This window comes from Anneissia japonica, unplaced genomic scaffold, assembly GCF_011630105.1.
Source record: "Anneissia japonica isolate Jap-2015-1 unplaced genomic scaffold, ASM1163010v1 scaffold287941_len684077_cov200, whole genome shotgun sequence".
NCBI classification, from domain to species: domain Eukaryota; kingdom Metazoa; phylum Echinodermata; class Crinoidea; order Comatulida; family Comatulidae; genus Anneissia; species Anneissia japonica.
Genome location: NW_022713799.1, coordinates 534,992 through 546,528, shown reverse-complemented (window position 1 = coordinate 546,528; position 11,537 = coordinate 534,992).

Here is an 11,537-nt window from a genome sequence, read left to right as displayed (position 1 = left end):
TGTCTTTGAGCAAGGCACTTTATCTGCATTGCTTCTCCTTTAATAACCTGTCTTGTCGGGCTTGTAGGTAGACCGTACATGTTATGCCCTCCCACTTTCATCATACCATCACTGCATGGGTTCTTTCCACCCAACAGTATAAGTGGGGTTGCATACTCCTGCGATGTTTACCAGCAGTAACACTAAAACATGAGACCCAATGACCACGGAAAAAAGGAGCGCTTTGTATCTACATAGAAAAGGAACTGTATAAATGACACAAGTAATAAAACAATAACAAAATGTTCCCAATATTATTTCATGATGCAAAATTTAAATTACTGCGCTTTATATTGGATGAATATAGCATGAATAGAGTAACGACTTAGAATGAATGGTTCACGTTATGGTATGTATTAGAATCGTATATAAAACTACACGAAAAACAATGGAAGCGAAATCCCCATGGTTAAGGGCTTGTATACGGTAGTTGTCGCAGGTTAAGGGTCAACATTGACAAGATTGGTTTATATGAAATAACACATTTAGTAGGCCTATACCGACGTTTATTTAAGGATTCAGGGGAGAAAATTCTGGAAACAAGGGTGTTAAAATATGAAGTTCAATTAATTTTTCTGACTTTGAGACTGCTGTAGTTGTTGTAATAAAATGATATAAAAAATGAGTGTCCCATTAATAGGGGTTATTTGACCATTTTGGCACACTCAGAAAGTGTTCCCGTCCCCTAATAGGGGTGTCCACTTAAGGGGATGGCTGTAGTGTTAAAAGCTATATTGCCCCTCGTTTCACGGAAAAGTGTCCCCTTAATAGGGGTGTCCCCTGAATAGGGGTGTCCCAAAGGAGGGGTTCTAGTGTATACGATTGCTATAGTCACTGTCTAAGAAACCAAGCTTTTGTCAATGGATTTGATAATGCCAATCTTGTATACTTCATTTGTGTGCTTTTCTTCCTGATGTTCTTGTGATTTTTGAGGTACATGTAAATTCTTTGACAAATATTGTAATATTAAATTTTCTTTTTGATGGCAATAAATAAGTTTGAATTCAAACGACATTGTTTAATAAATAATGCATAGTATATTGTACCTTGTGTATTCATAACACATGTTTAATCTAATTAGACCTGCGGTATCATTTTTATGTTTAATTTAATTAATTAAGCCTACATCATTTTTCTATGTATTTCGCAACATTCATCAACTCGTAAAAATGTAATAGGCTTATAGTCATTGTTATCCATATTGCATTACATGATTCGTGGAGGAATAAAAATACTGTACCCTGTGTATTCATAACACATGTTTGATTTAATTAGCCCTACATCTTTTTATATATATTTCACAATATCCATCAACTCGTATAAATAGGACTATAGTCACTGTTATTCATATTTCCCTAGACAATATGTTCGTGTGGAGAAATGAGCATATTGAACCATGTGTATTCATAACACATGTTTAATTTAATTAGACCCGCGGTATCATTTTCATGTTTAATTTAATTAAGCCTACAACATTTTTCTATGTATTTCGCAGCATCCATCAACTCGTAAAAATGTAATAGGCTTAATAGTCATGTTATCCATATTGCATTAAATAATATACTCGTGGAGGAATAAAAATACTGTATTCATAACACATGTTTAATTTAATTAGACCTTTATAAATTTACATGTATCCCTCAACTCGTTGAAAAATATACTGTAATCAGTGGTGGTGCCAGTGGAGGGTGGGGGGGGGTGGAAAATACCCCTCCGCCGTCGGACAGGCCTGGTCACCTGTCGTCCGACTCACGTCGTCAGATCAACAGTTTTAAAAAATAATAATAATTGCCTATCTAAATAACGTCATTTTGACTGCCAATCTATAATGTGGTTTAAAAAGAACATTGTGGACCATACTAAGCCAAAAAAACTCTCCCTGTAAACCCTTACAAGGGAGTTTTTATTCCGAGGCCGTCAACCGAGGCTTCATTGACCCCTTGGCTCGGACCCCTCTGTGCTCTTTATAATACAGTTGCAATACAACGGCAAGAGCTTCATTCATTCAGGTAAGATCAACTGCAGTAAATAGATATTTGAACAAGTAAACTGGCATTATAAATATTGACTGCAAACATAATCATATCAATCTATTACATATACCCTAGGTTCCAGTCTATTCAAATAAAGCACTAGACATTATGAAGTAGCAGATATCCTTAAATACAAATTTCACAGGTTTCTTTCACAAAAAATATGTCCACTGTGCGGACACTCACAACATTTCATTTTGATTGACTGATTGAGTTTATTTACTAACCAGAGTCAAATATATATACAAGTCAACAAGAATAAACATAAGCAAAAACAAAGTGTACAACAGTAAGAGTATGGTTAAATGAATATCCCAAAAAAGTAAAAATATTTCCAAAAACATGGAAAAAACAAAAATGCACTTAAATCTAATAGTAGACAATCATATAAAATTATATTTAAAGGGAGAAAAAATTTCAAAATGAAAGCCAAAACGGAGAATATAAAAACCGTAAAAAATCAAAATAGCACTTATATTAAAATGGTTCATGTAAAATAGGGAAAAATAAAATACTATAATACAGAATGGAAAAAAAATGCACAAGGAACAATGACGTAAAATTAATAATAACATTCTTCATAGAAATTGTAAATAACAGCATTTCAGATTAAGGACCTACATCATACATGAGATATGACTTTAAAGCTTAAGTAGTGATGCCACGAGTTTACGAATTCCGATGTTATGTTGGCGCAATCTCGCCACGATGTCATGATAATGACAAATTAAGTAAATCACCTTGATCTTTGTGAAATAAAAATGTTAACTACAGTTTTGTGTGCTTCCTATCTCCCTAGTCCCGTTTAATCGTAAATTAGACCTCAGTATTTCCACTCACAATAGTATAAAAGTACCGGTACTGTACATAAATTAGACTATTTTAAATTTATCTTATTTGTTTTTCATAGTTCTAATACGTCACAAACTAATCACGAGTGGAAGGCTAGAGAGCAGTGGTTCCATTTAGGTTTTTTTATTCGTTAATGTCAATATTAATTTATTTTTAAAATATGAAACTAAAATAAGGACTTGGTGATGTCGACCGAAGCACACACTCATCCAGGTGCGGTGCACCTTCATAGAATAGAATAGTAGATAATAAATCATTATTTTTATGAATGTTAATTTGCACGAACTAAATATATAGGCGGGCATAATTATGATTACCAGGATAAATTGAAAAACTTTTTATGATGAGTATTTCTAGAGGACTTAGTCGGCCCACCTTCCTTAAATTTTTCAAAATTTAAAAGTGAAGAAAAATAAAATTAGGCTTATATTCAAATTTAAGACTGAAAGTTCCATTTCTGGCCAAATAGAGGTGCCATAATCATACATTTTCTTACCTCAGCTCCAACCAAGGTGGGGCTGCCATGGTGGGGCTGAGGTGACAGAACATAGAAGCCAAATATATCGATAAGCAAAGAGTACCGTAAATGCTCGAATTTTTTATAAGCGCTGCTCTGGAATAAGCGCCGCACTGAAGCCTCAAAAATGTTTATAAGCACCGGGGGCATTGTTTTTTTGGTCTACCTTACTACGCGGTATACACCGTAGCTTTCACTTCACAGGCAATTTCATATTCCACAAGCAGCGAACACTGCTTTTGCCACTCGCGAAAGGGAAGTCGGCATGCATGGCCTATTCATATCAGTTCACCTAACTGACCTAGAATATTCTGCCTTAAGTGTATGGGGGAAAATGATTGGTGTTAGTACCATGCTAATATAATCATATGGGTCGTTTAAAACGACATATGTAATGTTTGATTTCGCTGCACGAATAATAAAAAGTGTTATTTGAATTTGAGTTACATATTGTGAACATTTTTATTTTTTAGTTGGCCACGGTTTTTAATAATTATTTAAGTACAGTAACTATGACGAATTCAAGTCAACTCGGTCCCAAGTCAACTAGGCCCCAAGTCAACTCGGCCCCAAGTATATTGTTATTATCGGTGGCGTAGAAAAGTATTTTTTCATTTTCGCGAATGATTGGCATGTTAGCTCCCTGTCTCTTATACACATCTAGATGTGTATAAGAGACAGGAGGAGGGAGGACAGGGGGAAACTGCCCCTCCCCTGACGGTTTTTACCGGGCTGACCAAGCCGTCGTACCGGGCTGGGTAATAAGAGAAAAGAAAGAGGGGAGAGGGAGGGAAAGAGAAAGAAAAGGAAAAGAACAGGAAAGGAAAAGAAAAGAAAAAGACAAGAATAAAAAGGAAGATATCATAATGACCAGACTCACAACACCCTGCTCCACTTCAAAAACTGTCATAACTCCTTTGATTTATGCTGCCCGATAGCGTAACCACTGGGGGACAAGGGGAAAACATCTATCTTTGGAAAATCTTCCTCACCCCTTTATAAATGCCCTTTTCATCCCCTGAAAGTGCCTAAAAACCTCAAATTTCGCATTTCTTGTTGCCATGGGCTAATTTACTCTATAAATTGCACGAAATTAGAACTAAAAACACCGGGGGACAAGGGGAAAATCTTTCCCCACCACTTGACAAATGCATCCTCTGAGTGCATAAAATTCTAAAATTCTTTGCGCGCATTTCTTGTTACAGTAGGTCAATTTCCTTTATAAATTACACATTTTAGGGAGTTTTCATCCATTCCGACGAAATTAGAATTAAAAACACAACAGTATTTTGCGCGCATTTTATAGGGCTTTTTTAGGTTTATCCTTTTAAGTTATTTAAACACATAATAGTCCCAAACTCAAGAAAGACAAATTTAAGATAGATCGTTTTAACCTAAAAGAAGGGCCCAATGTGTATTGATGGTGAAAGAATACGTTTGTAATAAATAAAACCATGATTAAAATGCTTATATTTAGTTTCAAACACACGTGTGTGGCCTATATTATAAATAAGATAAGCCCGATGTCGTATTGTTTTCTATATTGGGAGTGGGGTGGGGTGGGTATGGTAAATTACTATCCGGGAAAATAAATACCCACTCTGACCCGAGACCCCTGTTACGCGCCTGGTGTTAGCGCCAATGTGCGCCCTTGTGCGGACAGGGGATGTGCCCCCTCTGAAGCTGGAAACCTTGTTTTTGCAAAATAAATTGATGCAATTTGCTATTATAGGCCTAATCAATAAATTCCTCATCAACCGATATAACCTTAAACATTCTTGGAATTGACATAACATTACTGTACTGATGTCGTACACACCCTTCAGTGTGAAATGTGGCTCTCTTTGCAAGCACATCTAACATCTAAGGAAAGAAGAGCTTAGATTGGTACCAAATAAAATAATTTTGTTAAATTCATTTAAATTCAACGTTAATACATTATGCTAATGTTCATCTTTGTAAGTGCATAAGACAGTGCGAATTATTTCTGTGACAGTCTTTTGAAGTGTGTAATGCTCCATTTTATCCCATACCGGTACATAGTCAAATTATTGGGGGGATGATACAATGGACCATCCCCCCCCCCTTGTCAAATATTGGGGGGGATATATCCCCATCCCCCCGGGATCTACGCCTATGGTTATTATCATGATTAGTTTGGATTTTTGGTCATGTACCGTACTAAGAGAATGTGATCACTTAATCAAAACAGTTTTTAGGCGGCTTTCAGGGGAAAGCGCAAAGAGGAAGGAAAAAACAGCATTGATCAAATATGAAACGGATTGACAGTTATTTTGAAATTGAAAGAAAAGCTGGGATTATTATTACAGCCCAAAAAAAAGATGCAATCATAGGACCTGCCAAAATAGTAGCGTACCAATGAATGAATGAGGCCTAGTTGTTAATTATAGACCTAATATAGTATTGTACTGTAGGTGCTTCTTGATTACAAGCCTTAGGCTAAATTAATTAATGGCGAAATTAAATATGGTTATTTAATTATTATTATTATTATTATTATTATTGTTATTAATATTATTATTGTTGTTATTATTATTAATATTATTATTATTATTTAATATTAATTACTTTACAAGTCTTAAGCCAAGTTCATTAATGTTGGCATGATATATTTAATTTATTATTCGGCCTATTTAATATTTTTTAATACTCACTGTCCCATTTTAATTTCATGTTTTAAATTTTTTCAAAATTTCAGTCAATGGCATGCGAAGCGCGACTGCTGTGTGCCTATGAACCTAAGGGCCTAGTCTGGGGTGGGGGAGGGCTAGCAGGTAGGACCTAACCCTAACTTAGCTTGTAAATAGGCCCCACTAGTTTAGCCTCTTTTGCTCCGCCTTTGATAGGAATGTACCTATTTACTACTGGTACTACACCCTATAGAAGGGGGTACTAGATGTTGTTGTTGTAGGTAGTATTACATTTGATTTAAACAGACATACAAGAAGCTCACAGTTATTTACAAACGTAGCCTACATCCCATAAATCGGTAAGATTTCATAGGCCTACCGTAGGTAAATATATATAAAGAACAGTCGAACAGTACAGTAATGGTAATTAATACTCTAGCCTGGGTTCCAGGCCCTAATTTTGGGTTACTCACTCTTTATTGCACTTAGTGCGCGCCATACCTAATTTAATTGGCGTCCCATACTCGATTTCTTTCTTTTTTTTCGTATTTTTCCGTCTCTAAATTAACTTTTTTTTTTTTGGTGGTGCTGTCCAGAATGAGAAAAATAATAAAAAAAACAAGAGACGGCCCGAGTATGGGCGGCCATTAGGGCCAAAATAGACAAACATTGGCGTACGAACAATCCCACTGTCACGCAGTAAGGACAAAAAAAAATTGTATGGCCGCCCATACCCGAGTGGAGTTTCATGCAAATGTTTCGTACGGAAAAAAAAATCGCCTCCCGGAAATGGGTTAGTCCGCAACTTGGGATCCCTGACAAAATTACAATGGAATTGAGCAAAGCCATAGAGCTATTAAACAACTAGAGTGCTGACAAGATGGCGAAGCAATGCAGAGTTATGTATGTGTACCATCCATGGTACCATCCAAGGTGGCCATTGTAGTTAAAATAAATTAAAATTAAGGCCAAAACGGAGAATTTAGAAACAGTAAACAATTAAAACTCCACTAACATTTTAAAAGGTAGGTTCATGTAAAAAGGAAAAATTAAAGAAATATATATAATACAGAATCAAAAAATGCACAAGGGATAATAACATAAAATTAATAATTCTTCATAGAAATTGTAAGATAGGGGTGATAGGGGGCGCCCTATTAGAATTTGAATAGCGTTTGCATGTCTCTTCCGAGATTATGCTCAACTTCGAGCAACTTCTCAACACATAAATCCCGCAATGGAAACATGTCATGCGCAGATACCAAAAGTTACACAAGCGAAACTCTCAGCAAAATTAGATATAGAGATGTGGGGTAGGAAAAAATTCCTGAGAAGGTACATAAAACCATTCATGCATTAACTCAGACATAGAGATGTGGGCTGAATCACTGTGGAACCAGTGATGGCGCCAGGATCTGCCCGACAGGGGGCAAACAGTGTATAGGCCACTGGCAGTGGTGTAGTTACAACGGGATATCCCAAAAAAGTAAAATACTTAATTCCATCGGGTGGAACCAGTGATGGCGCCAGGATCTGCCCGACAGGGGCAAACAGTGTATAGGCCGCTGGGCAGTGGTGTAGTTACAACGGGATATCCCAAAAAAGTAAAATACTTAATTCCATCGGGTGGAACCAGTGATGGCGCCAGGATCTGCCCGACAGGGGCAAACAGTGTATAGGCCACTGGGCAGTGGTGTAGTTACAACGGGATATCCCAAAAAAGTAAAATACTTAATTCCATCGGGTGGAACCAGTGATGGCGCCAGGATCTGCCCGACGGGGGGGGGGGGGTTAAGGCCCCGACGGGGGAGAGGTTAGGCAAGCGAGCGAGCCTCACTTGGCTGGAGAGGGGAAGCCCTAGAGGCCACAGGAGGGTCCCTGTGGCTACGGATATTTGACAAGTTATTTGATAGGCATCAAGCTACCGTAATGAATTCATGTTTTTATTTTAATGTCTAAATTCCAAACCGATTTAAAAAAAAAATTAAAACAACGAGAAACAAAGAGTATGCAATGTAACCAACTAACTTATTTTCAAATCCGTTTTACATTTTATATTATTTATAAAAAAAAAAAAAACACCGTATTACATTACAATACTATCCTCCCATCATGGCGAAATCCGGGTTTTTCATAATCCATGTGATTGTGAATTATTAACACAATTACGAAAGAGTAATGTCTTACTGTAAATTGTAAGCCCACCAATTTGTGACAATATTATACTACGATGAATTAAGAAAACACAATGTCACCGGGAACGTCACAGTGCAAGCTTTTAATGTAAGGTGAAGTTATAAACTTTGGAAATTATGCCTGAAATCTGTAAACCACGAGGTTGCTCCCCGATCAAGATGTATTCCAAGCATCATGTAGATATCCAAACGCTCATAGTAGAAACGTAAACCATTTTTAATTAGTCCCATTGAACAGGGGCGGATCCACAATTTTGGGATCCACAACTGGGGGAGGAGCGTTTGTATTTTTTTTTCAATGCATAACATTAATATGCACCGACATTTAAAAAAAATAGTGCCAAAACGCTGTTTTGACACTGTTCTGCTGACTTACGTTCTAATAGATGTTTGAACATAATTAATTCACTGTGAAGAAGAATTGTTGTTTCATGGGCTTAATTCAATGTGGAAAATAATATACAGTATACGGTAGTCGGATAACTTACAGTAAAACGGCACGTGTTTATTATTATTATTATTATTATTATTGTTGTTGTTGTTGTTGTTGTTTTTGTTATTATTGTGATAAAAAGTTTACACAAACGGTACACAAATAGGACAATAAAGGCGATATGGTTGCTAAACGAACAGACATGTAAAAATATTTTTTAAACTTTTGTTATTCCCCGATGGAATGTATTCGTCTTCCCCGCCGTGGGGGGGGGGGGCTAGGCTTTCCGACGAGGGGCTATAGTTAAATCTCTTGATATGTGTCCCATTGGCGGATATCTGCTTCAGTACGTACGGCTAAAGTTGAGCAAAAATATTGCACCTGATGAAGGGAATCTCACACGTCCCTCTCATACTTTGAAAATGATTTTCATTGTGTTTTAATTTGACGAAGTTCAATAAAATTCATCCAAAAAACTTTACTACCTTCTTACCAGCTTACACCTCCCGAAAAGGAGTTAAAAATTAACTGTGTAAATACAAAAAAAAATATAAAGACAATTGGCCTATCATGTTTATGTATATGATTTTAGCCCACCTTTTAAACTTTATTTAATTATTTACTTTATAATATAAAAATTAAACAGTGTGTAACAAGAAATTAAGTTACAGACGAACAAAAGTATTATTTTAATTACAATTTAGGCCTGTTACGCTTATTTTGTCAAATCACGATACAAAATTAAGAACTCAATTGTGCCAAAAAAGACATTAAAATACATCACAAAACGCTACATACACCGGAGCGGCTTCACTTTGCTCTACACCTCCACCCTTTGTGGCCCAAGACTAACAGCGCCTGGTATCCACTGATCCTTTGTATGTCCTGCTTTTACAGTTTTTGCACCCGCCCCCCCCCCACCCCACACACACACACACAGATGGGAACCACCCTACGCCTCTTTCAGAAATAATGATTAAATTCTAAATCGTTACCGAATTTGGGTCGTCTTGTGACTTGAGTTAATTTGTATTGTTTAGCTTTACAATTTGATCAAACTTAGTAGAACCAACTACACCATCTGTTTAGCTGAATTGAACCAATCAAACTTGCACAATTAGCTACTTAGGTCTACTGACAATTAAACTACCTGAATCAAGCAGGAATCGAACCCACAATCTCAGGATGTTTAACTATACACCACCAGGATTGTGCTTCGTGGCTAGTGCTGAATTCTATCGGCAGTAACCTGTGTTTCAATGTTGTTTCGAAAAGACATTTTGTGTCAGGAAATGATGTGCTACCTGACTGCCAGGAACCTTTCCGCTGAGCACCGCCCCTTGGATATTGTTGCTAAGGTCCCACAAAATTACAGTGTCGGAACCAGCGGTGGCGCCAGAAATTTGCCGACGAGGGGTCCGATATGGGGTCCTAGCAAAGGGGTCGACGAAGCCTCGGTCGATGGCCCGGAATAAAAACTCCCTTGGTTTCCCGGATATATATGCTTTAAAATTGCAGAGCCGCTCCTCCCAACCCCTGGATGGGGCTGAGGTGAGCAAATTGGGGATAGAGTCTATACATATAAATTTTGGAAATATGGCACCTCTGGATGTCCGGATATAGCAGCTGGCAAACCCGTTGAACCTCTAGCTAACCCTCCCCATCTTGACATTGACAGACACAAAATTAAAGTTAGTGGAAACTCACCTCAGCCCCACCATGATTGGGGTTGAGGTGAGCATATTTTTTAAATATTGCACCTCTCTAGGTGAACATAACGAAGACAATGTGATGAGAACATTGATAATAAAGTCATATACAGTATTGTAGTATGTATCAGTATATATTTTTTCTCTAGATGCCCGAAAATAGATAGAAGTAGGCTGGTAGAGCCGCTAATATTCACAGATGAGTTGTGTTCCATATTTTAGGCTTGCAACTTTGAATAACAAATTCATTTTGTTATGACAATCTCAGATTCAGATTCAGTTTTGTTTTTATTTGTCCCATATGGAAATAGCAGTGAATACCGTACATTTTCGAGTCATTCAAATTTTACTTTAAAGAAAGTTACTAGGCATATTACTAATATTCTAATTTTGTTAATTAGCTTATTAAACTACAAGACATGATATTTGAAATTTTTTTTAGAATAAATGTTAGAATGAAATTATATATAATATGTAATATATAATATATATATATATATATATATAAAATATATATATATATATATATATATATGCCATTATTTTAAGGCATTAGAAGAACACCCAGAAACAGCAAGCAGATTAATGCAATAATAATTGAAATGTAATAGAAGAGGAATCTAACAAAGTTAATGAGTGGATACATTAATAAAGAATGCATAACTCGTCACCGAGCATCTATTTTCAATTCAATTCAATTCAATTCATTTTATTCTGTCTCTATACATGAATATAACAGAAATGTGTTTTGAAACTAAGCTATCAAACATAAATATAAGTATTTGTGATCCAATCAGTTGATATATATGCCTATATTTACCCGGTTCTGATTGGTTAATACCATTTTCGATACATATATGCATATGTTAGAAACGCATTGTAAGCAGGAGCTATCAAATTATCCGTTATATTTTATTATAATTTAATAAATTTGTGCTCCGCCAGTCAACCGTCAACGATTTATACATCGTCTTATTGTTTTTACATCTTAAACTCTGTTGTCTATAATTTCGCCTTAACGTCGTTTAAGTTTCCCCTTAGCGACACTGCTTTCGCCTTAAGGTACTGTTTTTAACCCTCTTCATTGTTTTAGTTTCCCCCTATGGAT